At 38.0% G+C, this 26,113-nt stretch overlaps 1 long non-coding RNA gene across 1 annotated transcript; it reads left to right on the forward strand.

The window, feature by feature from the left end:
* The first annotated feature begins 783 nt into the window (after window positions 1-783).
* LOC110015923 lies at window positions 784-1,219 on the forward strand. Its single transcript, XR_002873289.1, has 2 exons — window positions 784-882; window positions 971-1,219. It is a non-coding gene; the product is annotated as an uncharacterized LOC110015923 (long non-coding RNA).
* Window positions 1,220-26,113: the final 24,894 nt, after the last annotated feature.

Here is a 26,113-nt window from a genome sequence, read left to right on the forward strand (position 1 = left end):
ATCTTTTTTGGAGTAGAAGTCTTGGTTTTTTTTGCATAATTCAGCTTTGGGTGTGATTTATACTCAGGTGGGATTCATATGTAATAAAAAAAGGGCTTGCGTGTTTGATATTTTCCTACTAACAACCGCTAGAGGACACTGTAGGCGTGTATTCGTTTTTGCTACTGACACAATGCTAGAGAAGAAGCGCCGGGTTCGGGGGGGTTCGTCCAAAGCGACACAGAAGAAGATAAATTTAACGGATTTAGTCATTTATGGTTGGTGAGCTATGGTTTTCTTCATAATTGTTCATATTGTTCATAATTGTTCATATACTACATACTAGATTTCTCACATTCAATGAAGCTAAATGAGCATTAGTGTGTTACGATAGTGAAGCGTGCACATATTCATTCTATTATTGTTATCTATTCTGTTATTATGATTTACTTTTCAAGATGAAGTATGTGTTCTTGTTCCTGTATTTTTTTAAAATACATTTCTCCCCTAATTTCGACTTTTTCTTTATTTTGTATTTCTTGCATCTGTGTCCGCTACTCTTGAGCTACTTATAGTAGGGTTAGGTGGGGATTTCACTGATTGTTTGGTTAAATTTATCCAATTTAAAAAAACAAGAGAAATAAAAATAATACCAATATGGTAACTCTATTTGCGAAACCAATTTATTAGATCTGAACCAATTAGAAAATTATTAGATTAGATTAGAATAGATTAGAAAATAAATGAAAATAATTGTCATGGTGCCTCTGTTTGACTCCTCCCCCTCTACTCTTCGCTTGGTTCCTGATTCAGCCCAGCTGCAACCACTCACTTCATCTTCACCGCCTGCCTACTTAAGGAGCTCTTGGACCAGTATTCATCGCCAGTCCGTTGCCCCTGATGGTGCATACTTGGCCTTCACGTCTTGTTCATGTTTTGCTATTTTGTTCCAAGCCTGCGCCTAACGTACCTTTGTCTTACCTGTCTTCAGGAAACCCCAAGCCACGAGTGGTTGCCTGAATCAGCCATTGTCTGGAAAACTCATCTGGTCTGTTCCATCCAACCTCACCACGAGCCTCTGCCGAACCGCCAACTTCTCGGGTCTCCTCCTACGCTGCTGACTCCGGACCCTAAGGACAAATCCACCAGTGACGCCACAGGAATCTGCCTCTCGCTCTCCGGACCTCCAGGAACTGTGCTCTCCCCTTCTGACCTGATTATTAAATCCGCTTAATCGCCATGCCATCTCTGCCCAGTGTCTCATTCCGGGGTTTCAGCATCTGGGTCCCTGAAGTTCTGTAGTCATGACAATAATACTTCTTAATGATCTTCTTCTTGTTGAATAGATGTATTTGCACTTACATAAAGTCCATACATCACTATAAATCCATATTATATAAAAGTGTTTTCAAATTGGGTTTGATTAATTGTTTGAAAAAGAGTGAGAAGAAACCCATTTTTAAAATCCCACCTCCTTAATGATTTTGAAGACCCTATTTTTTGCCATGATCTGGTCTTAACATCTATTTCAAGTAATTTATGCACTTTCAGTGTAGATTATTTATCAAGTAACAAGGATAAAGGTCTTCCTTGTAAACATATTTACTGATTTTATTCTCTCACTTCAAAGTGAAAAAGTCCTAATTTAAGTCTTTTGTGTGTGGAGTTTGCATGTTCTCCCAATGCATGAGGCGTTTCTTTGTCACACTCCAGCTTCCCCCCCGCAGTCATGCTTCAATCTCAGTTGTCCCTTGGTAGTGAATGTCAGTGCATCAATTTGCAATGGACTGGCAAAATGCCCCAGGTGAAACCCCACCCTCAACTGTAGGTTACCACAAAACTTGCTATTAAAATAAAAACAATTTTGACATTTATATGCTAAAATTTAAATCACAGCAAATTAAAATGAAAACAACCATGCTCATCAAAGCTGGGAAAGTACCTAATTTGATGAATGCAAGACAAACACCTTATGTGAAGATGTACCACCCTGTTTAGCTGATTGATCAATCACATTCTGAGTATTCTGAGGTCATGAAAAACATCCTAAAAGAAACAATGACATTATAAATGAAGCAGAAACAGGCAAATGTCTCCTTTTAAAACAGATTAGACTTCAAAATAATTTTAAAACCATGTTTTATGTTGTGTTCTTTTCTTTGATGTTTTTTAATACTTCAACCCTTGTGCTATCCTAGGCACTTTAACACTGGGAGTTGGGTCATCTAGACCCACTAGACAGTGCTCTGAACCTTTTTCTTCAATGATTTGTGATCTTCACTGGTGTCCATGGATTACATGAAATCTTTCCATCTTTATCCACCTTTGTCATGGTAGGGAGAACACGTCAATGCAAGGGTGGGGTCATCTAAGATAGCACAAGGGTTAAGAAAGTGACTATCACAATGGGTTTTCTGGAAAATGTTATTTACATATTAATTTCTGTCTTCAGATGCAGCCTTAAAAAATGCTCTTTTGTGTTTGAGAGATGCTGCATGTCAACATTTGTGTTGATGCAGATGAGTAAAAACCAGAGAACACACCAATACAAATCTCATCAATATTATTCCATCCACACTGTTGGGAGGAGAAAAGTTTATCAATAAAGTTTCCTAGTTTGCAGGATTCAAACATGTCTCTGCAGCTACTTTTCTGTAGCAGCTTGTGTTATTTTTGAAAGCAGCCATTTTTTCCTGTTGGCTATTCTTTGATTATCACAAGTTTGCCTAGGTATTAGGTTGGCACTGCCATCAGCAGAACACTCACAATCTTCTGCCTAACTGGAAATGCGTATGAAAGAAAACTCGTTTCGTGTCGAACCAGACTTGACTATCTGACTTAAGCTCACTAACTTCGTAAAAACAAAAAAAAAAATCAGTCCAGATAAACTTTGGAGCATCAAATCAGTTCCCCAGAGCAATGCAACAAGTTCCATCGGCTCCTTTTCAGGTCCAACAGCAAAACGCAGCAAAACAAAGATCTTGTAAACAACTCTAAGCTGTTTAAATTGTTAATCGGTGCATTGTCAGCCGCAGTTAGCACACCAGCTGTGATGTTCGCCACAATGGTCTTGAAGAACAAGACGTCCATGTTTCCAGCTTAGAGAGAAGAGGAACAGCTGCTTCATTTTTCATCCAGAGACAAAATAGCAGAGAATCAAAGACAGAACAGGGGGAAGAAGAGATTTAAGGCATTAGTCTTGGAAGTGTTTCCATGTTATGTCACAAGCTGTTGTCTTCAAGCCTTTTTAGTGCACGCGGAGTGAAGACCAGTAAAACAAAGCAGAGCTAAGATTGTGTCTGCAGAGGGATCTCCAGGCCCACTGAGCTTTCCTTCAATACAGAGCTGCTTACTTTGACACGGAACCACCTAAGCTTTTATTCAGTCTACACAGAGTTACATTAGCTTAAAGAGGTGAAGCAGCAGAGCTAATATCTAAAGACAAGTATGAGACACCCTGAAGGAATGCAGCTGTGATAAGAACAGCTGACCACCCGACTGATTCTTCTGCTTGGTGAGCTGAAGGATGGAGAGAACAGGCAGAGATGCCTGCTCTAAAATTCCCTTCATACAACTGCAGGTTTTCTTCAGGATAGCTGTCGCTACCTGATGTGTATTGGCTCTGTATCAGCAAAATCTGTCTACTTCAACTAAAGCATTTTACAGCACCTACCGATCAGAATATCTCTTGAGTTATTAACACCACCCTTGGTTAAACCAGGTCGAACTTTGACCAATCAGGTACTCTGATTTGACAGTGACGTATAGAAGGCGTCCCTTTTAATTTGTTTGTTCCCAGCCGGAATTTTATGACACCAAGTCTTTCATATATCGGAATAGCACCGCATGGACCTGTCCCACCAAGCCTCTTCCAGCTGTACGTGGTGAACATGTAAGCCAGAACATGTAAGGTATCATGGCCGACGAAGTGTGCAGTATCAAAAAGCGGAGGGCAGTTGCTTCAACAAAGTGCAATAATTTCCGATAAGGCACACTTCAAAGGCCATTATCCTGCCTATAACATGGTCACTTGTAAAAATAAATAAATATCTAATCAGTTTTCAGAACTTTATTCTTCTAATTTTTTCGGTTTATATTGATTTTTTCAAAAAGCGGACTATTTGTTACGTGGTGCAGCTGAACCGGCACCGACCTCGACTGCAGCGGCAAAACAAAGCGATGTATATGCTTGTCGTCACGATAAAGCATTAGTTCAGAAAGAAAATTCTCATCTTCTGTCTTGTTTTTGTTTAGATAATGAAGCAAAAGTTTGTTTTAAAGAAGTCAGCGCAGTGATATAGAACCCAGCAGCCAATCAGAATCGAGTTTTCACTCGGATCATGGAACAAGCGCTAGTATACAGTAGCTTGTCCCTGCTTGTCCCATATGAACGCCACAGACTACTGAAAGCACGTCACTTGTCTTCTTGAAGTGTTTATTTTAATGAAAAACTTGAATGAACAAAGTTATGAATATGATTTTTTATAATTGGGTTATGCCACGTTTTGGATTTGAAATACCCATTTTAACGAAAATTCTGTTTTGGGGGTTTTCAACATGTCATCGTGACATGATTCCGATAATGGAGGGCTTATATTGGGAAAATTAAGTTCAAATTTACATTTCTGAGTATCAGGGGGAAGAAAAAATGAAGTTTGAAACTGAACTTTTTTGTGAAGTAGAAAAAACCCTGGGCGGACCACATGCTTGCTGCTCCGCGTGAAGAAAACTTACAGCAATGGTCCCACCCACAACTCAGAGGGACATTTCTAATGAACTACTGCCGCTCTGCTGAAACTACTGTATGTCCTAGACGATGAAACAAGTTTTTTTGATTTAGAATAATTAAAGAAGCCACATGGGAACACTTTTAAATGAGATCAAATGATGATCGGAGTGGGGTCACCTCAATTTATTTATAATTATAGTATAGTTTCTTTCCATAAAGATATAGTTATGACATGGTGAACATCAGTCAGAACTGATGTTAACATGGCTTTTTCCTGATTTTTCATTCATATATTACCTTGCATAAACGTGGCTGAGGAAAACTTCTGCTTGCAGAGTTGATTTCAGATTGGACTCCCGTGAAAGCAGCTGCAGCTGACCTCTGAAGCCCGCTGATGTGACTTAGCCTTTATCTCTGCAGACAAAAGCAAATCTGTGCCGTTCAATCATATTTTGCTGCCAAAACGTGATATGATTTTTATGCATTGAGCCAAGGACTTCGAATTAGTGTGTATGCTGAAGGAGAGCTTGACTGATGCGGCTTTTTGTTTCTTAGACCCATTTGACTCATACGACGTCAACTCTGTTAAGTTTTATGACTTCATTTACATATTTATGCCTTTTGAATTAATACTCGATGCACGCTTGTGTACAAAGCATGCATCATGATCGCGGCTGCTTGTGGAGTGTGGCAGTTGGCCTGCAAAACAATTTCCCCTGCATATATTTTATCTTGTCCTCTGTTCCCTGGTTTATTAAGCCCAGAAAGGTTTATCGCCCCCTGCCAGCAAACAACGCTGGTCATTTATGTGATTTTTCATTGTCGAAACGAGCACAACGCATAGCCGCAGATGACAACTACAGTTTGTGCATTCCTCAATCATGGCACAAACACAATCACATTAGCATCTGAAGGAGAAGCTGCTGCTGGACTTGTTTGCTTTGAATTATCAACACGTTAAAAGTGTTTGTCCAGTTCACATGCTTATTACAGATATCCATTTTAACGATCATGAGCTTCAAACGCAGTCATCATCCATTCATTATCCAGCTCGGGTAAAATCTATTTCTATTTAATCTGCAAATGATTAAGAAATTGTAAAGTAATTTAATTACAGTGGTTCAGTCGGGAGGGCGCTAACTCTCTTGCATTGAACTTAACAGTTGCAATGTGTAAGTACAAATAACCTCATCTGCTCCTTGCTTTGAAAAGATGAAGGTCGGATAACGTTTTGCTTTGATAGTAAGTATAGAAACACAAGATTTATCCTTTCAAGAGCATCACAGCTCCTAACTGTAAAGAGTTACTATTCTGCATGTGGGGGAGGGAGGAGCCATACCCTAATTTGTGTCCTTGCTACCATTGATGAGCTTTACTAAAAGTTCAGGAGGTCAGATTTGTTCGCTGTTTTTTTAAGAGACATATTGACTTGTTACTGGAGCTCATCCTGGTGAAGTTTTTTGTCGTGCCCAGAAAACCTGCAGTGTGTGGCTCAGAGGAAGGGTTGAGTCCTTTTGCAGTTACAGAGGCTGACAGCAGAGCCAGATGAAGTTGACGAGCCATTGATTGATGTGGCAGCCGATGTTGCTTTGCACCAGAGGTGAGCCAGGACCCAGAGGCTGAGTGTTGAAAATAGACCAACAAAAGCCATGAGAAACAAAATTTGCAGCATTTGGAGGGCACAACTCTGCTGACTGTACAAGTTGAATGGGTGGGGGGGTTTATAAGTCAAACAGCCTTGTAGGGTTGCTATGGTGACATGTCCATTTCTGGAAAGTAATGACATCACCAATACTTCTTTTTAAATACATTTCTTGAGTACGTTTTTTGTTTCATCTAAAAAAATGTGTAATTTGTTGGTCACTAATAATTATAAACCTGGAAATACTAAGATGAAAAAAATTAGAATACCAAATGTAAGCATAATGTAGATAAATATAGTATTTTGCTTGTGACATTGGCATAAGGAAAACCCAAGGCTCTTTGATTGAAAAGTGTTCTGTAGTTTCAACTCAGAATTGTCCGTTGGTAAACAACTTTTCAACACCAACGTGTTTTTACAGCCAACATGACCCAAAGGTCAGTGACCCCTTGATCTTTGGGAGATTCTTTAGAATTTCTATCAAAAATCAATACGGTGACTGACAGCTTTGTTGCTATGAGGTCAGGCTGACTGGTCTCTGCGGAAGAGAGACACCTTAGCCTCTGCATAATCAAAACTGCTCTATTTCTTGAAATGTTCCCAACTTAAGGATCCATCCTGCAGCTTTGCAACCTTGAAGCCGGGTTAAAGCTGCAGTACAGCAAACAGTTGCATACCTGAGATCTCATGCAGGCAAAACATCAACCGTACACAATATTTGATCTGAGGGTGTATTCCCACTAAAAGTGGTGAAAAGGGGATTTGAAATTTTGTATCTAAAGTATTGTTAAACTTTTGGGTTTGGAATGAAATTAGGGTTACAAATAAAAATAAGTGAACCACAGAGCTCAGAAAAATACCAAACAAGCTGACTATTCAAGAGAATGAACTTTGTCTGATTTAAATACATATCATGCAAATGTGAATGCACCTCAAATTCCAATCATTCTTCTATAAAATAACTCCTATGAGGGTTAAAGTGGAAAGTTGAAAAATTTCCCCCCCAAAATTGGGAAAATTCCAATATGTTCATCATCTTAGTGGTAGAGTGTTTGCCTTTAAACTCGAAGGTCGTGAACTGAAATCCATGGTCAAGTCATACTAAGAGTCTAAAAATTGGAACCAGTGCCTCCCTGCTTGACACTCAGCATTAAGGAATTGGATTGGGGGGTTTGAACCAGGGATGGAGAACAAATTTCCCTTACCCAGGTGTGTGACAACTAATGGAGCATTAAATTTAAATTAAGTCTTTATCACAAAAATAAAAACGAACTTCTTAATATTAGTTAGCATCACTAAATAAAGGCCGTAAAATGGAGTGGCAAATGGTCCAGGGTGGGTCCTGGACCCAATAAAGCCAGAATATCTTTGTTTAGTTATATTCCATTTTCCACATTTCTTTAGTCAACAGAGTTTTGAAATAGGCTGCACGGGGGCATTGTGGGTAGCCCTCTCGCCTCACAGTGAGAGGCCCTAGTTCAAATTCTGGCTAGGACCTTTCTGTGTAGAATTTGCATGTTCTCCTTATGCAATTGTTTGTTTTCTCCAGCATTGCTCCCACAGTCCAACATCAAGCTTCATGGGTTAATTATGACTAAATTGTTCCTAGGTGTGTTCCTGGTAGTATCTGGGTTGGCTCCAGCATCCCAGTGTACACAAAAAGGACTCAGTGGGTTGTGAAGATGGATTTCATTTCTAAGTAAGTATCAATTTTTCTAAATATGCATGAATTTTTTTTTTTGCTAATGTGCACCAAAATAACTGGGATAGGCTCCAGCAACCCCCATTACCCTTGGTTGAACAAAACAGAAACATAAGATGGATGGATGGCATTCTAAAATGATATTTTCCGTGTAAACTGTAATAAAAAAAGTTACATTTCAAAATTTAAGGATCTGATTTGCATCTACTGTTAATCCACTTAGTGAAAAAAGAACGGTAAATGGAGAAGATTGCCTTAGTTTGTCATTAAATGAAACCAAAATCCTTAAGGCCAGAAAGTAAGGGAAATTATTTACTGGAGTTAAATTCTCAGTTAAATGTTATGTAATCCTTGAGAGACAGAATGGTGGAAACAAATCCCCACAGTCATCAATATTGCAATAATTTTCTCCGACAGTTTCAGGACAAGCAAAGTTATGTTTTTTATTCTAAGCGGATGACAGCATTTTAGAGCAGACTTAAAAGGACACAGCAGCTCTAAGGAGAGAATTTATTTCTATGCATTTACATTCAAACAGAAGGATCTTTAAGACTTCAGGCAAAAAAAAAAAAGGGAAATATCTCAGATTTCTTACACGTATTTACCTTCAGGTGTTGATTTTCATTCATAAATCTATCAGTGTGTACACTGACCTGAATAGATGAGAGCTGTTCCTGCTTACAACCAAACCGTCAGAGGATACAGAGATTCCTTTGCAAAAACACCAACGCAGAAATGTTTGATCTTTTCTTCTTCAGAACTGACATAAAGCTTCCTCTTGAAGAAATGCTTCACTGTTTATGTGCTTCTAAGGAACACCATTAATGGCTTCTCTGAGCTGCTGAATTCATGTTGGGTTAGTTGGGTTGTGTTGGAAGTGTTCAAAATAATTGTAAACTGTTTTAAACTGCTTTCACGTGTGACTAACTGGATTGTATTGATGTATTAAACAAACGAATGAAACAACAGGATCCCTTTTTTGACTGCTGTCAAGCTTTTTCCAAGCCATCCCATTGGATCACGTCTACAGACTTAACCTAGGAAGCAAATTTAAGGTCATTATTGGTTGCAAATAAACATTTAAGAGTTGTTGAGGAAAATTTGAGGTAACAGTAACTGTCCATCACATTTTTCAACTTGTTCTAAAAAAAAGGTTTGGTTGCTGGGTATCATCACCTGTATGGAGCTCAAGAATTAGAAAACAAACTGCTCCTTCTTTTCCAGTGTGGTAGTAATTTGTTTTAGTTTATTTTATTCAAAGCAAAAATAAAAACCCAAAACATCATGCTACAGTAAGATAACTATGGCAAAGAGAACTGACATTTGATTTTGAGGAGCCCCTTGAAGGATTTTCTCTTATTGATTTAGTCAGAATGAGAAAAAAAGCCAACACTTTATTCTCTTTTAAAGCTTTTTTTGATAAATGGTGTCATTTCAACTTTCTTTCGTTGATTGAAAGTATCTTCTTTGGAAAATAAAGGAACTCTTCCTCTTTGGCTGCAGTTTTGCCACAGAGTGAGATTCTCTAACCAATGATGAGACAAAGGTATGTTCTGTTTGTCAGTGAATCTTTCTACCAACACCTCTGAGAGGCGCACAGCCGCAGTGGCCAGAAAGGCAGATATACATGATGTATACTAGTAACAGAATTACAAGTATCACTGATATATTTTTTAACTACTGTTAGACAAAAAACAAAAAACAGAACACCTTTATCTATGACCTTTTTATTTTTTACAATAATTTTATGTCAGAATTTTATAACTAGCCTATGTATCAATATTTTCCAAATATGCACACATTTACTTTCACATTTCTTTTTTTTTGTTGTTATTTTTTGATTGTGTGTCCCTTTGTCTAAGCCGGAAATGGTTTTGCTGCTTTTTCGTTTGTTCCAAACTCACTGAGTAGCTAAAAACGTAGCTAGATGTTGCCCAATCTTGCTGAAAGTTTCACCATCTGGCAGTGTTGTGTCATTCTGAGTTAAACATTGTAGAAACCAGTAGTATTTTTGCATGGATCAAATATTTTTCTCTGATTGTTGTTTCAGATCATGGATGAGGACTCCTGATTTTGTGGATCTACCACCCTGCTTGTTTTCAAGCAATCAAAGATTGTTGCATGCTTATAGCTTTTGACAACAAGTTCAGGAAGCAGACATTTGAGGTAACAGATAGAGATGGTGAAAAGAAAAATGAGTCCTCAAAGACAGAGAATCATTGAGTCATTCAAATGTCACTCTGCAACTGTACGGTGGCCTCGAGTGAGCGGAAAAGACTATCAAAAGAATGCGGGGATAAACAAAACAGCTCAGAACATGCTTCTCAGGAAAACAGCATATTGATTAAAAGCAAAGAAAATATCAAAGAAAAAAATCATATAAAGAAGCTTACATGTGTCCAGTTTTTAACTTTAATCAACACTTTTGAAAAAACAACAGTATCACACACTCTTAATAGATTTTAATAGGGAATTGATGATGAGAGGGTGGTAGTTAGTCAAGATTATGTTTAGGCTGATTCTCCTTTGTTTAAAATTTTGTGAACTTCTGCATTTCTATCAGCAATGTGCCCTCTCTTGGCTCTGACATTGTCCCCTAACTCTGAGGATTGGGTTTGCAGCACGAAAACGGTCCTCCCAAACATCTGCTGTGGATGAAGATCCACCAGACAAAGACCAATTTTCCAGACATGAACTTTACTGAAAATCTCAGAAATTTGGCCTGCAAGAATGTAAGTCTACACAACCCAACAAACAAAGCTAAGCTATTAGAATGTTTGCAACAGGAGTGACAATCTTATTGTAAAAGATTGGTGGAAAAAAATTCAGACCATAACGTTTTCCACTAGACGTGTTTTTCTGGACTTTTTCCAAGTCAAAACTTTAGTGTTTTGTTGTTAAAACGAACAAGTGTCTTTTCTTTGCATTGTTTGAAGCTTTGCATTTGTAAGTTTCAGTGTGTTGTCCTGTCAGCTTTTTAGAAGAAAACGAACATTTTCCTTTATAAAACACCCAAATGAATGATAAATTGAAAGAAAATTGAAAGAAAATCTGAAAATCCTCATTTTTCCACAGCTGTAAGGTTCATTGTGTGAACATGGGAAAGCACAATTGAACAATTTTCAGCAATGAGGACCCCTTGCTCTGAGCTGTGATTTACAAAGACTTCTTTGGTATCATATTAAAAAAGCATAAGTACATTTAGCTTTTTTTAATCAACATAAAAAATGAGCTCTTTGCAGCACAGAGGTAAAGGATTGCACATTTGCCCTCCAGAGTGAATCCGAACTCGATGACGCAGCAGCTTGAGCTCCAAAAGGGCATGGCTCCAGAGGTTTGAGCTGATTTCAGACCCGTGTTCTCTCCTGGCAGAACGCCCCCGTGTCCCTGGATTGGATGCCTTTTGACATATTTTCAATAAGTTTGTCACCTTTTTTCTGTTCTCCTGAATATACATCAGAGCAGCTGGTGTCTCAGGAGAGGCGTCGATCACCACCTCCCCTCTGCTCTCTGATACTGCCTTTAAGCCTCAGGCTGCCTGCTTTTCCCTGACAGATGGAGATGTGTGGGGAGAAAGCTGATCTGTAAACCCTGCAGTTATGACTCAAATAACTTTGTGTGTAACTCATGGAAAAAAAAGGAAAATAATGTACACAAAATTCACAAAACCTCAAAGAGAAGTTAAGATCAGAACTGCTGGAGTTTGTCAGCCGAGTCATCTCAGTTTTTCTTTGGAAATTCAAAAGTCAGGAAGGACGGTGTGGAGGTTTCTAACTGGGCTCTTAAAAAAACAGAAGAGTTAGCTTTATTTTGTTCATGGGTTCTTAATTTAAAAGTAAAACAGGGGGATGGGAGAAAGATCAACTTGTTTGCATTAAGCTTCGGATAAGAGAGAGTGAAATATGCCAGAAGGAGGCTGAATGCAATTGCATATAAGAAAACAGTTATGGTCATGATATGTTTGGTAAGTAAAGGTAGAAAATGTTAATGTAGAGTTTCTGTTTGGGATTTTTTTGTAGATAGTAACAAAAACTCGCAGAAAAGAGTTGATAACATGGTAATTGAGCTGAAAATGTTTGCATACAGAGTTAAAAGTCATACTTGTATATTTCCAACTAAGAAATAACATCTACAGATAACATTGAGCCCACTCACTGCACTGTCAAAACATACATTGTCTCTCTGGAATTGTCTCTCTTGTTTGAGCAGAATCCTTGGCCCTAAAGTTCAAACGTGTGTTTTTTCTTGTCAAATGTATTTACAAATTTCTTCCTTTGTAGCGAAATAAATATGTCGCTGAATCCCAGTCGGCTGGGTGTAAGACTGAGGCATGAATTTTGTTTTATCCCTGTGGTGAAATGACAATAAAAAATCCTGAATCTTGTTATGCAGTAAAACCTCCTGGGTTCGCTTCCCAGGGTGTTCAATAAGCTAAAAATCCTATGTGGGTTCTTGGGCAAGACCCTTCACGCTGCTGCCATAAGTCTCCCTGTGCATTGCAAATACAAGGTTTGTGTCAAGAAGGGCATCTGTCGTGAAAAAAATAAATTTCTCTCAAACCAGTGGAAGTTGATTTGCTGTGGCAAGCCCTAAAGGGATATGCTGAAAGGTGAACAACATTTGTTTGTGGCCAAAGCGTGGTGTAATCAGAGACAATCCAAACTTAGCACCAAATCTAAAAGAAATTTAGACAAATATACACCTCATGTGGCAGGAAATTCTTAACCTATTGCAACACTAAAATCTGTCCAACGCAAGAGACTTTCAGCTCTCATCTGTTTGCTCAGCTGCTGGACAGGACAAGTAAAAGAAAAAAGACAATCCTTAATCAAAAAAAAAATGTGTCCTATATTTTTCAATCTCCTTATTGACACTTTACTTGAGGTTTTCTCAAAATATGCGTTTTTCCTTATATTATATATTATATTATATATATATTATATATATATATTATAACAAAGCTACTTTTACGTCTCCAGCAGCTAGGAAAACAAATTGACATGTTGGGTGTTTTAGACCATTGATTCTGCAGTAAGATTAGTTAAGTAAACTCCTCTTTGGGCACTTTAGAGGTGTGGTATTCTAATACTGTTTGTCTTTAACAGTACAGTATACTTTTAAGTAGAATTCTTTTACTTGTGTTTTCTCGTCCTCCTGGCTGAACAGCAGTGTTGAATCCTTTTTAGATAACTCAAAGACCCAAAAAGCTACAGTTCCTAAAGTTGAGGACCAAGACCAATTATTCCCATTGCAGGCAAACATCCACCCGTGTAAAGACTTGTTGGGTCTACCACAAGAGCTCTGTAACCAAAGCAAGCATACAAGGGCTACCTTCCTGCAGCAACTCTGTAGTGGAGAAGGTGAGTATCTTTGTACTTCAGTGCTCAGACCTCACCTGCACACCTGATGGCACAGTGGCCACATTTCAGCATGGAGATAGTTTTGTTGGCTTTTTCCATGAATAAAAACACAATTCTGTTGAACAGAACTAAAAGTGATTGCACTTTAATCAGTCTACAAATTTAAAGCTTCTTTCTATATACAGTATATATATTTAACCTTTCCCTATGTCTGTAACACCTGGGTCACCTATAACACCTATTGGCAAAGAGTAGAACTACATTTCATTGACTCAGAAGACTGCTGAGTCTCTTGGGATTAGGGCAAGAACCCATTTAGTGCGGAGAAACCCATTTGTGGACACCTTGGGGTAAACCTTTGTGATCATGGGTTTATACTCAAGTTACCTGCAGAACTTCAAGCTGCAAGTAACATAAGCCTGGAGAAGCTTGAGAACAGAACAGAACTTCTTACAGGAATGTTACATTTTGTGATTGTAGGAGCAATATTTCTTGGGGAAGGGTTATCAAACTTTCCAGCCATTTCAGTTTTTATGGGCAGACCAATGCTGAGGGATAAATTCCCTCCAGTGTGTCAAACGTCCATTAGTCTTTTCTAAACAGTTTATCACATCTTTTGAATAAATAATGCAATCATTTTCCTTATTTCCTGTTTTGAATCAGATTGTTATTTTTTTCCTCCCCATCCATTTCCTTAAAAGATAAATGTCACAGCAGATTTTCTGCAACTTCTTTTATGAAACTGGTTTTCTGAACCTCCCGCCCTCAACAATACGCAACACAACATGATGTTTGTAGGCCGGAATGAATACAAACACAAATCATGTATGTAAAGAAATAATTCAAGTGCTTTGACACGGCAGTTATTAATGCTGCTGTAAAGATCTCATATAGAAGGGGGAACAGGTTCCTGCTGAGCGTGGGCGACTCCATAACCTGTACTTACCCCTGAGTGGCCTAAGCAGCTGTGTTTGAAGTCTCGATTGAGTGGGGAGAAGAGGATTCCCCTGCTGACAGGGCACAAGCACTGCACTTCAATTAATAAAGTGTCTTCAGGGGGGCAGGAAGGGGGGGTCAGAGGAGGGCCTTGCCTAAAGTGGACCTGTTTAGGTTCATGGCCCTTCAGCAGTCATTTCTACATGTGTCAGCCACTTTGAACAAAGGTGTGTGTAAATGAAACACCCACGCGTCTTTAGTCTTTCTTTATTTGGCCCTGAAGGCCAGTAATTAAAGAATAAGCTGTACAGAGCACCTGAACTTCAACATTTGATGGTGAAGGTCTTCTGCCTCCACACTAACAGGTTATTTGTCAGGGCAGTGCAAGAAGAAACTCAAAAAAGTGCAGAGCTGACCTATCAGTCCAGCTCAGGTTTTTGGAAAGGAATTAAAATCTTTGGCAACAGGAACATCTTGTATTCAAAGCAATAGTGTGATTCAATAGTGTGATTCAAATTTAGCAAGTACCAGTTCAGTCTCTGATTTACCTACAATGATGGAAAGAGACAATACAGCTTTTAAAACTGCCTTTTACAGTTTTTCTCAGTCGCTTTAGTACAATTCTCAGATCAGAATGAAATTCCCAAAACTATTTGTTCAATCTTCACATCATCATGTCACTTGTGCACATCATATAAGCAGTTTCTCTCTTCTTTGAACAAGTTGCAATTGCTTTGGTACATCCATGCAAATGATAATGTACAATTCTCGGCTCTTTGCTACATTATCAATTGTTTATGTCATGTTGATCAAAATGTATTATATAGTTCACTGTGCAATAGTCTTTCTCCTCAAAACACCTAGTCATTAGTTCATCGTATAAGTCATTAACGGCAAAATGGTTGACCAAGTTGTCATAATGTGACAAACATATTTCGCTGCATTGCAAGAGAGGACATTCGCTGTGATGTGGATGAGAATTTGTGGCCTAACATACAGGAACGACAAGAGGTGTAGGAAGACCACACCAATTCCTGCCTGTACTGCCTGTACTGTTGTACAGAATATTGTCCTATCTTTTTTTCCCTTTGTGTTACTGTTTGCATTGGGCTTTTTCTGTGTTGGTATGACATGCTCTGTCAACAAATTACAATATGAACAATAAAATTGTAAATGGGAATGTTGTCCAGTCTCTTGCAATCAAACAAAAAAGGTGTAATTTACATTTTACAATAATTGTCATCCAATCTTTAGCCATAGTTTACATCAGAACCTCCCTCTAAAGTACACAGTTATATTGACAACATGACTAAGTAATTTGACTGTCTTGTTCGTAGACAATGACAAAAGAACTTGACATTCTGATGGCACTGACATGTTCAATGACATAAATACTTAGTATTGGGAGATGAACTAAAGATTTTGAGCAAGTTACAGGCTTTTGAAAGAAAGAAATCCAAAGTGTTTTGCTGTTTGTACAAATTGTTTTGAGAAATGCACACACGCATTTGCAAACTTCAATTCTGATCTGAGAATTGTACTAAAGCGACTGAGAAAAACTGTAAAAGTCAAGCTTGGTATTTAACAACTGTCTCCGAAAGCAGATTTTCCAACCTAGCTGGAATCTGCCATAAACTCAGGGAGAAACAAACAATTGGACCTTATCTAGAAGAAGCACACTATTGCAATCACTGGGATTTGCCCTTTTTTGAGTCTTCAAGTTGTATGTCTCATGCATAAAAAAGTTTGATAAAATGTCTAATCTTAACTTTAAATAAGGGCATTTTCTCGGGATGTAACAATTAATTTTAACAATTTCATTTGCACATTATTTGTGGTTGCAGATATGATTTAGAGTCAAAATTGATTTTATTTTGAACGATCCGAATCAATCACATTCACTGATCTAATATGGATCCAGGATATCTTTAGCTAAAAACTCAGCCATTGTGACTCAAAGATAAATACCTGGATATTGAACAGTGCAGGTGATGTTTACCAGTTTCTTTGTTCTTACAAGATAATCAAATGTAAATTAAATATATGTACAAACAAGTAAATAAGAGTTAACTGCAATTCCATTCACAGTTTAGTTTCATAAAGATCAGCCCACTGTTTATTTTTCCACATCAAAATAATATAAATAGAACATTGTTAGAACATTCTACCAGACAGTCTGGTCCCAAAATTCATAGCGTTTCCACACGTTGAACTGTAATGATGGACTGATCATTTTTTGCTGTCATCATGTGTGTTGTCCGCTGTGATGCACTTGGTCGTTTTTATGATATAGTAAAATAAATCCACCATGCCTCAATCCAAATGGTATTTTCCATTTTCGTTTGGGATTTTGTAATGGCAAAAAAATGCCTCAGACCGATCCCTTTTGGTTGGATTGCTGGAATATAAATAAATAAAAATCAATTAAGTTGATTAATCATTACAACCTTAGCATTTTCAGTTTTTCTGCCGAGTATATTTTAACTTTACATGCAGTTTTCATTTACAGAATTCTGTTGCTGCGCCCAAGAACTAAAAATCTGCTAAAATTTGGAGAAATACAACCAGACATTGACTCCAATTTTCTCCCTGAAACAAACTGGACAAGTTAAAGACTTTGTTTAGATTTTGTCCTTTCATAATTAGGGAATGATCTATCTCCCTGAACAGCCAATATGTTAATGAATGTCCTTCACTGCGCTGAACACCCCTTAAAGTGGAATAAAATGTAGTGAGTCAATGCAAAGGCCTTCCTACAGGTTGGTGGGGGGTTAGTGCTCTAAAACAGAGCAAAAACACAGGGAAAAAGAAGCTTTTAAAAATCCAGAATTGCTTTTGCTTGAACGAATCACTGTGTCACAGGTATTGATCATGAATATAGTTTAACCCTGGCAGCAATATTCATGGCCATTTTCAAGGACTGCACAAATCATCTCAACTGGCTTTTTAGCAGCTGAGGTTTCATCTCATTCAGGTGAAAAGAAAAAAGAAAAAAACTATGATAGATTTTTACCGAAAGTGAGCATGGTCTCTTTCGTTTTTCAAGGACTTGAATGGAGACACCAAAGCAAAACTCTGACAGTAAAAGTCATGTTGGAGATGAACTGTTAGCTTAAATAACAGGGAATGTGAGATGCTTTCAAGAGAAAATGTTGATGGAAAATCACCCCATTGTCACGTTAGTCTAGTTTATCTTTAGTAAAAAGAAATCAAGAAACAGTTTTTACCGTAATCTGCTCAAAATCAAAGCAGTTTAGGATCCTTAAAAAACAGAGAAAAAATACAAAAAAATAAAGAAGATTTCAAACTCTACAGACCACAGCTTTGCTTAAAATTATTACAGTGAAAGCCCATGGCAAAAAAGCATTTATAAATAATAGGTATGCCATTTGTTAAATATTTCAATTGCAAAACATAGTGGTGGAGGGTTGATGATCTGGGAATGTATCTCCAATCTGGACAGACTACACTTTCTGGATATCCCATGAGTGCCTTTGCATGTAGAGTATTCAAGTAAAATATTTATGGAAGATTAAAAGAATGCAACTGGAAATTCAGATGTACAGCATCTATACGTGTCTTATTAAAATTTCACGCATTTTGAAGAGTAAAAATATGTATTTAGTTGACATAAATCACTGTGTTTCTGCTCCAGACAGACAGACAGATAGACAGATAGATAGAGTACTTTATTAATCCCACGGGATTCAGTTTTTGCAGTGTAAAGGTAGGCTCATAGATTGTTTCCTCCAAAAAATATTAGTATAGCTCCTCAAAAATCTTAAATTGTATCTACCCATCCAAGAAAGTGCTGCTTCGAGTTCTCCATGGAGTACTGTCTGAATGACCTTTGTGAACTTGGGACTGCTAGAACTTAAGGAAACGTGCATACAAGAGAGGCTTTACTTAGACGACCTCTCTCCTGAGTTGCTTTGTGGCTCTCACACTGAAGCCTTAATAAGCTGTCTTCAAGAAAATCTGGGCTTCTCCAGGAGATCCAGCTTTCCGAAACAAACCGACAGGGCAGTGAACACTTTCAGGCATTGAAACTTCACTGATTACACCCCTCTGCTTTGCTCACCGTCCAGAGAGCATCTCTTGCCCTTTTGTCTCCTGCAGCCCTCTGCAGAGCTCATTTATGAAGTCTGGAAATATCTGCTTGTTCGGCTTTCCCACCAAAGTGTCCTTAAAATAGCCACGGAGGCAAGCATGCAGCAACAGCATAACCAGGTCATGTCTGCCCTCATTCAGAGACTTCCAGGTAGTTTAGAAACGAGAAAGGGCTGTTAGCAGCACCTGGTCAACTGGATGGACTGCTTGAGGGTTTCTAAAAAGAGCAGGGATTTACAACAGCAGGAACAAAGGGCCTTGTGCTCTTTGCTGAATGTTACAGCTATAAAGCCAAACACACACAACTTTAATCTTTTTGATTTATTTTGAAATATCACAGAAATCACTTGAACTTTTCATCCATCCTTCCTATAACCTTCCCCTGCATCCACATCTCATCCCGTCCATCCTGCCCATTCATAAACTGCTCAGTATTCCGAAGCAATTTGAACGTCATAATTCAAATTTGCTGCATAGTAATCTGCTTTGAGAGGAAAAATAAATCACACTCAGCCTCCACATAGTAATTTAAAAGCCTGCATGTCTCCTTTTATTCAAGCCAGTTTGTCTCTACTGGCGGGCACAAGTGCAAGGGATGAAACCTAAAGTCAGAGCTGTTGTGTATATTTCATTGCCTGTGTGGATTTTTGGTCAATCATTTTAGCCCTTATGGCAGATTTTTCTCATTGATTTTTTGAGCAGGTGACTGTGGTTTTACTCATTAAAATTTACAAATGAGCTGACATCAGTGTGAGTGTGTGTGTGTGAATGGGTTATTGGGACTGTGCAATGCCTTGGGCCCTCCATGAAGGTAATAAAGCGCTCCATAAGTATACACAGTTTTACCATTTAAAAGGGTTAAGGCCCTTTTAGGGAAACAAGGCTAAAACTTGTGCTCATCAGAAATTTGTTATGTACCATAAAAAGCTAAAAAGAACAACAAATTTCTAGTATATGGCTTTTGTGGGTCCTTCCTGTGGGCATAGCACCAACAAGAAGAGTACTAAAGAGGAATTTGAGCATCATACCTAGTTTTGAAAAAACATTTTATAATATTTACTATTTTGTTATATTATTTGGTATATTTTATTAGAAAATTCTGTGAATTTAGCTTACTTAGACTTGAGTTTTTTGCATTTAGTATTTACAGAATCATTTCAAGTTTGTTTTTTTAACTTGTCCTGTCCAACAGCTGGGCAAACAGATGAGAGCTGAAGGCATCTTGTGTTGGACATATTTTATTTTAACAACAGGGGGCCAAACTTTATTCATTTCAATCATATTTGAATGTCACGATGTGGGGTGGCTCGAGAGCCGGTAGGAACCAGATGCAGAGGCGGAGGCACGTGGTTCAATGGCAAGGGGTTTAATTATAACAAAAGGCGCTGCAGAGCAGGATGACAAAACAAAAACTTACTGTGGCGTGGCATGAAACACGGCCTGAACGGACGAAGACACATGAAGACGTTAATGACGTTAATGAACCAGCACAAGAGGAAGGCAGAGACAAGACTTATATACAGACAGGGCAGACAAGACACAGGTGAACACGATCAGGGCAGATGGGGACCAAAGGAAGTAAAACTCAAGAAACATGACAAGACAGGAAACCTTTCAAAATAAAACAGGAAACAGAACCAAACAAGACAGAACAAGAACTAAAGCAAAAACCAAGACAAAACAAACTCAAACCATGACATTGAAAATCTTTTGTGTTGGACCGAAAACAATTAAGTTTAGATGTAATACGAGTCTATGAGGGCGGGGCCTGTCCACACAAACACCCAGAATGTCAAAAACATGGTCAGTTTCCTAGTTTGGCTCCGCCTCGTCACCCTTCACCACTTGACTTCTTGTTTTATGGGACGTGCGTGGTGGCTTGTCATCGTTGGCCTTCTCCGAAGACACTGGCTAGAAGTCACAATAGTGTTACCTTAGGATACTTTGACACATATAATAACAGGGTGGCAGTTTAGCACAGGCGGTAGAACAGGTTGTCTAACAACCAAAGGGTTGGTGGATCAATCCTCGCTCTCCCCAGCCACCTGTCACCCCCCAAGTGCAGCCAGCCCACAACCACCTCCAGGGGATGGGCCAAAGCACAGAGAAGAATTTCCCCATTGTGGGATAAATAAAGTATCAATTATTATTATTATATCATATGTCCTTTAGCTTCTTGCTGAAGCTGAAGGAACTTTCAGTAAGCCATTCAGAAACAGTCAGAAACCTGAAATTATTTTCTAATCTAAGCTAACTTTTATCCCTCACATAAAATAGGTGGTTAAAACTGGTTTTTATCATCTTAAAATCTGGCTACACTCTAAAAAGGAAACAGTTGATCCAACTTAAATGAATCACTTCAATTGGCAACACGTAATTGAATAAAGTTTATTCAACTTAAGTTTTTATGTCTATCCAACTCAATTTAATACGTTGATCTAACTTAAATCTTTTTGTTTATACAACTCAAATTAACACAGTTATCTAACTTTTTATCATTTATTTATCCAACTCAATACAACGTAATTCTGTCTTTGTTTCTAATTTATATATTTTTTCACTATGATTAAGATGGTCTGACATACGTAAGGTTTAGGCTTTGCCTTGCCATTTCCATTTCAAAGACATAAATGACCCAGCAATGTCTTGCACTTCAGGACAAGAGCTCAGATATTTGTGAACTCGGCCTTTGATATTGAGAGGGGGTTGGTCATCATCCTCTCCCACACTCTAACTCATGGTGCTGAAAAAAATAAACACAACAGTTTAAATTACTAGTTAAAACAGAGTAAAACAGCTAGACAACAAAGCACATGAACAAAAAACCTCACACTTAGACCCCAAGCTGCCAAGACAGGCAAAGAAAATGGTATCCCACAATTCTTTGCGCTGTCTTATGTTATGACATCATTATGCATTAACAGCTTTACACCAAAGTTACACCAACTCAACTGAATTAAGTTGACTGAAGGTAAAATAACTATGTCACAAAATTACAAGTTATTTTTAAGTTTTGCTAAAATGATTTATATTCACCAAACTAAAAAATTAAGTTAGATCAATGTTTAAAAGTTAATCTTTCCAACTACAGCCCAAATACTCTTTTTAGAGTGTAGGGTCCACTCATTGCTCTCTCTTGCTAATATGGAGATGCTAATGCATGCTTTTATCATTAGTAAAACTGATTATTGTAACGACCTGATTGCTGGTCTTCCAAAAACGAACATTTAGAACCTTCAGCTTCTCCAGAACTCTGCTGCATGAATTGTCACCAAGACCAGTCCCTCCAATTTTAAAATCCCTGCATTGGCTCCCCATATGCTTCAAAATTTACTTTAAGATATTTAACGGTTTTTTAAATGTCTGAACGGTCTTGCACCTTCTTATTCATCAGATCTTTTAGTCAAATATGAACCCTGAGATCCTCTGGCACTGGTATTCTAACCATTCCTGCTGTAAAAAACCAAAACCTGCGGAAAAGCATCTTTTCAACACTATGGCCTCTGTTTGTGGAACAGTCAGCCATAGGACCTAAGGGCCGCAGAGAGCATAGTTGCTTTTAAGAAAAGGCTCAAGACCCATGTTTTTAACCTAGCTTTTAGCTAATTTTACTACTTTTATTATTTTATTTTTTAATTTTGTACTTATTTATCCATTTTATCTTGTTTTATGAATTTCAGGTTACCAATGATTTATTTTTAATTATTTCAATGTTTTATTATTTATTTGTCTATTGCTTTAATCAGTATGTTTTCCTTTTATTGTCATTTCTATTCATTTTTATTTCCGGTGCTTCCTCAGCTGGATCCTCAGTCGGCTGCTGTTCAGCCGCTGCAGCTCTAGATGGGGACCTGCATCGCCACTTAGCTGTGGTGGGGCTGATCCCTGCCTGTGATGCTGCATTTAGCTGGCTATGCAGCTTTTCACAGAGAGGGAGGTTCCAATTATTATTAGCGTTTCCAATAACAAACATTCTGTTTTCCTGCTCAGCCCATTTCCTAATACTTTTTGTCTTTCCCCATCAGTCACGGGGTGGGAGGTGTGAAAAAAAGGTGGGGGATTGTGTGGAGGTATGGGGAGGGGGCTCTTTTAATTTTTTATTATTAATTTTGTTTGTTTTAATGTAAAGCACTTTGTGTTATGCCTTCATAGGAAAAATGCCATATAAATAAAGTTTGATTTGATTTGATATTCAGAATCATTTCAGTTCTGGACCTAAAGTAAATAACCAAAGGCTTAGTCCTGACAAAGATTTCTTTTTTATAAAACTTTTGGGTGCATTAAGATGATAAAACAAAAGTTCTCTGGGGGGGGGGACAGCATCTTTCACTGCAAATTCAGCCTGAGCCCTTCAGTGGTGCTGAATGAAGCACATCTTCTCTGAGGCACCACACCAGCATGATGCCACAAGGCTTAGGCAAATGTGCCCAGTCATTTACGGCCCATGCAGTGAGGCTGTTTCAGGTGAAGCGGAAATGCTAAGAAGAAGTTAAGTCCTGTACTTTTACTGTTAATCCCCCACACTTGGAGGAAATCAGCACAGTTTCATGCAGATCTGACAAAGTCGGCTGTCTTTTGTTGAGGTGAACACGTTCTTGCTGGTGTGTTTTTTTTTACAAGATCACACTTTCATGTGAGAAAAATCTGTAAAAAGTTGCCAACAGTTTTGGTCAGCAAAACAAAAAAACCAGCATCTTTTTGATATGCAGCACTGTAGATTCCCTTTTAGACACAGCGGTGCAAACAACCTTGAATAATAGATGCTGCGGGAACATTTAGAGGGGAATTTTCGTCTTTTCTTCAGCTTCATGTGAACATGCATGTATGAAAATGCAGCTGGTAAAACAATATTTCCATCTTTTTGATAAAATGAATACAAAAGCAAAAGAATACTTTTTTTTTTTGCTTTAACAGTATCCCCCTAAAATACTTGTACACATTTTTCTCTCCTTCATTTCTTTAACGAATAAATAAAACAACTTCCAATGGATGTGTTCACTCAAGGAGAAGATACATACTAAATAAACCCTAAAATATATCTTGAAATCTTTTCTGCTAACTTGTGGAACAACCTCTGTGATAAATGTCAGTATCTTTAGTTCTGGGAGTTGATTAATTCAACTTTTTGTCTTGGCATGTTTGATGCTGTTGAACATAAATAAAGCTTCAAAGATGTATAAAATAAAGCAAAACACAAGCTAAGGAGCTATTTTTGAAAGCATGAAGACATCAAACCTGTCAGTAGTTAGATTTGTCTCAGCAACACAAACACATTTGCTTATTTTAGGGAGTTTTATGTGAGCTTTAAGCATCAGGCTTATCTTTGATATGTGTATGTTAGTGGGTTTGTTCAAATCAAGGTTAAAGCTTTGCTTTAAGTAATTGTAACAAAAAATTGTGTGTCAATTACATAATTTGAACGTGATATCTGTGTCGTGTATATAAGTTATGCATCGGTGGTACATTCGTGAAAAGTTCCTTTGACATACATGGAACGGTCGTGGAAAGTCACAAATTTGTACCTTCCAAAAATCACATACAGTTAAGTAATTTAAATAAAATAATTGTGTATAAACTATTTCATACGCATTATTTGCCTAATTCTCAACTGACCAAAAGTTTTGAACAGCTCAAAACCGAATTCATGCAAAGACCTGTTGGCCGAAACCCTCGACGAAAATCTGCGTACATTGACGAATGACAAACACAAGAAACACGTATGTCACAGGTGTATTATAAAAAAATCTAATTTCATATGTGGAAAATGCACAACACGTAACTAGTGGCTCTGTGACATGGCCTTGAGGCATAAAATCCGCACTTGTTGTCCATGCACGTAAAAGTAATTCATTGTCTTCAGATAGGGCGCCATCTTTTCTCAAACTTTGTCATCAAGTTAAAAAAGTAGTGTTCTGAAGTTGTGAATCCAGTAAAAATTTCTACATTTATAAAATGTTTATTGCTTTTCATTCGTTGATCTTTTAAGAAAAATTCAAACAGGAAAGTAACAGATTTTCATAGGTAGGTCAAAACCATGTATGTTGACCTTTTTCATGATAGAACAGAATGCTCCATAGGGGACCAGGAAAAGTGAGCAAAAGTTATTTATAAATCCTAAATAGGCCGAACCTTGAAAAGGGTCATTCAGCTTCCAAAAAGGCCATGATTGCCTCAAGGCCTCATTGGTGCAGAGGTCAGATGTTAAGTCAAATGTGGCTGACATCAGAAGACCTGTTCTGAGCAAACTTTAGGGTGAATTTCCGTCTGTTGCTGAAGATTTATTTCTTAGGTTTGACATTCTTTTTACATTACACAACAGTTTCCCACTGAGAACATATTTTAAAACTTCTGTTGGGGCTAGGACATGTAAGACTGAAACTTTCTGATGGTTTGTCCTTTAGATGTCAAACATGCTTCATAGGTTAATTGGTTAATCTAAATTGTCCCTAGGTGTGAATGTGAGAGTGCGTGCGTGTGTGATTGTGGACACTCTACCCTGCGACAGACTGGCGACCTGTCTAGGGTTCCCCCTGCCTTTGCCTACAAGTTGCCGGGTTAGGCTCTGGCAGCCCTGTGACCCCGAAAGAAACAAAACGCAAGAAGATGAATGAATGACATCATTTTATGACTGTCAGTCCTTTCCCTTTTAGTGAACAAAGATGCATTATGACATTACACCCGGCTATACTAGGTCACACCTTTATTTCACACATTATTGTGCCTTTAAACTCTTGCCATTGAAAAGTTGAAGGGTTGAAGCGCGCAGTATATCAAACATGTAAATTCTACATGTTGACAAGATTTTAATCAGTGCTGGTTTAAGACGAAGTAACTAACATGTCTGCAGCATCACATAAGTTTTCACCTCCCTGAACTGGTTTCACCCTAACTACATCTGTAAGGAGCACCTTCCAAATGTATTTCCTTTCATTTAGCTCCAGTGCGGTTGTGTTTTCTTGGGTGTTTTTCTGTGGGGGCTTCTTACTTGGCAGATCTAAAAGCCTCCAGATGAAGCTGGAGACAGCAGTGCTGCTGAAGAAGAGTTTTCCCGTATTTTACTTCAACATGGAGCACAGGGTACAAATGCTGAAGTGAGTTTTTTTTCCCCCTTTTTTTCTGTTGAATGCATTTACACCCAAATTAGGTTTCTCTGGGAGGTAAGTTTAGAGCGGAGAGTGTGAGAAACCCGATTCTCCTCCATCTCCTGCTTCTGGAACATCAATACTCAAGTTAATACAAATGCTGCACACACATCCAAATTTATAGATCCTGAAATCCTCCTTTCAAAACAACCAGAGGGAAATGGAAGATAATCTTTACTGAATACAAAATGTTTGTTAATAAGTTGCTTTGTTAAAAGAAAGCGTGGAATTGATATTTGTTCCAATTGATGATTAGGAGGTTATTAGCTAAGACACAACAAAGACAGAGCTTCCAGTTTCCATCAGAGAATTATTGAGCTTATTCAGTTAAACCCTTTGAGAGCTTATTTAGACCCTTTAGTCAAACACCATAATCAAGCCTTAGCAGTATTTAAATTTAAGAATGATGAATTAATACACTTTTTGAGCTCTCGTTTGGCTGCTCTCTCAGCGTGGCCTGAATGGTACATGATTGATATTTTATTCTATTTGCATGTCCATTTTCATCAGTTC

The sequence above is a fragment of the Oryzias latipes genome, chromosome 1, assembly GCF_002234675.1.
Source record: "Oryzias latipes chromosome 1, ASM223467v1".
In the NCBI taxonomy this organism is placed as follows: domain Eukaryota; kingdom Metazoa; phylum Chordata; class Actinopteri; order Beloniformes; family Adrianichthyidae; genus Oryzias; species Oryzias latipes.